We start from the raw sequence: 2475 nt of genomic DNA, 5'->3' as shown, positions 1-2475 counted from the left end.
GGATGGAGTATATATCTAATATAAATCTACTCTCCTCCTCCTCCTCCTCTTCTTCTTCTTCTTCCTCCTCCTCCTCCTCATCCTCATAATCAAAAATAGCAAACCCCAAATCTCTCCCATCCTCCTCCCCTTAAAATCCTGACATTCCAGATGTGTTATTTGGACATAAAAAGCTGCTATGGGGGTAGGGTTCCCAACTTCCAGATGTGTCCTGGAGATCTCCCAGAATTACAACTGATTTCCAGATGGCAGAGATCCCTTTCCCTGAAGAAAATGGCTGCTTTGGAGGTTGGACTGTACGGTATGAGGCTCCCCAAGCTCTACTCCTGTATCTCCAGGAATATCCCACACTGGAGCAGGAGGAAAACACTACTTTGAAGGATGAAATCTATGCCGCTACATCCCTGCTTAAGGTCCCACCCTTCCCCAACCCCGCCTTCTCCGGGACCCCATAATATCTCCAGGAATTTTAAGTTCTGCAGTTGTCAGCCCTACGCAAACCATTTTAATCATTCGGAGGTTTCTCCTAATCTGCAGCTCAGTTCAGTTTGGAAACAGGCTCTTCATAGGTTTCTTAAGTGGATCGGTTGTTTGGACTGAAGACCGCCCTACTATAGTTGTTAAGTCGCTCACTTAGCAAAGCAGTCGGAGAGTGATTCAGCAAGAACACAACTTTATTGTTCAACTCGAACACAACTCCAACACGGATCGACATCGGATAGCCAGAACAGAACAGTTCAGCTTTTACATTGCAGCTGTCCTGCTTTTAAACATTCCCGGCTAATGTAGCCACACCCACTGTGCAAATACCAACCAATACGGTTGTTCAGATAAGGACCAATCACGGACGTTCCCGCTCAGGGAGCTTGCTGTAAAGTCATTGGCTAGGTGCTTCCTGGGCTAGCAATGCGATTGGATGGATTTGGATCCTAGCCCAGGACGAAGCTTAACATAGCTTTTCAATCAGATGTTTCACAACACATAATGCATTCAATGGCAGCTTATTAATACACTACAATAGTCTTGGAGTGAGCGACTGAGCATGCCTGGACACTAGGGGGTGCTAAATAACCATAAGGGTGTATGGGTGTTATCTCCTTGAATGGGTTGCCTCTCTTTGTCTTAACCGGGGAGCTGCCCTCTGACCGCCTCCTCTCTCTCGCTTTGTCCTCCCAGGGCTCTTTTCGTAGCAGGGACTCCTGTGCATCTTCGGCGACACACCCCTAATGTAGCCAATCCTCCAAGAGCTTACAGTAGCCCCTGTAAGAAGAGCTCTGTAAGCTCTTGGAGGATTGGCTACATCAGGGGTGTGTCGCCTAATATGCAAAGGAGTTCCTGCTACAAAAAGAGTCCTGGACTCCTCTCACTCTCTGCACATAGCCTTCCATGGAGACACACGTCTTTGCAGGTCTCTACTATCTTCTGGGCATGGAGAAGGGGGTCACCGGGTGTGTGGGGGGGGAGGTATTTGTGAATTCCCTGCATTGTACAGGGGGTTGGACTAGATGACCCTGGAGGTCCCTTCCAACTCTATGATTCCATACTGCCACCCACGTGATGCCAGACAAGCTGGCCATTTGTGATCGGGAAACTACTCTTTCGATTAGGCTTCTCTCTCTCCTTTTGACGGTGAACGGGATCTGCTTGGATACCCGTCAGTATCTCTCTGTCCATAATCCAAGCCCATGGCTGCGAGTCCTCTCCTCCCTGCCCTCCTCTAAGGGACAGCCTTCCAAATAATGGATTGATCGCCGACAATAAAACGGTCATGGCCCTGTTCTCAAAACAAAGCAATACTACCTAATTTGGCTTTCGTGGACTCTATTGCCTTGTGCAACGCCTTAAATTTATCTCAAACTTTCTTCATGCAGAGGTTAAAGGGGGCTTCTTATTAGTCTCAGGCTGCGAGGGAACTGTTTTTCTCATTTGGAATCGGGGGGGGGGGTTGGATGGACGATATTCAGTCTCACGGACAATTCGGCCATGCTTCTCCTAACCAGCCCTTGCCTTTCTTTGTCGCTACCCTCTCCTCCTCCGTAAGAACATAGCATCATAGAATCACAGAGCTGGAAGGGGCCACGAAGGCCATCCAGTCCGACCCCCTGTTCAATGCAGGGACAGGCTATAGCATGCCTGACCAGTGTTTGTCCAGACACTGCTTGAAGACGGCCGGGGAGGGGGAGCTCACCACCTCCCTACGCAGCTGATTCCACTCTGGCACAATTCTGACTGTCAAAAAGTTTTCTCTAAGATCCAGCCGGTACCTTCCCACCCTTAATCTAAACCCATTCCTGCGAGTCCTCTCCTCTGCTGCCCACAGGAACAGCTCCCTGCCCTCCTCTGAGCGACAGCCCTTCAAAGACTTCAAGAGAGCCATCCTGTCCCCCCTCAACCTCCTCTTCTCCAGACTGGACATCCCCAAGAAGTCCCTCTGCCTTTCCTCATAGGGCTTGGTCTCCAGGCCCCCGATCATCC

Source organism: Gekko japonicus, unplaced genomic scaffold, assembly GCF_001447785.1.
Source record: "Gekko japonicus isolate JY-2015 unplaced genomic scaffold, Gekko_japonicus_V1.1 scaffold3412, whole genome shotgun sequence".
Taxonomy (NCBI): Eukaryota; Metazoa; Chordata; class Lepidosauria; order Squamata; family Gekkonidae; genus Gekko; species Gekko japonicus.
The sequence above is the reverse complement of the archived record's forward strand: the minus strand, read 5'-3'. Positions refer to the sequence as shown.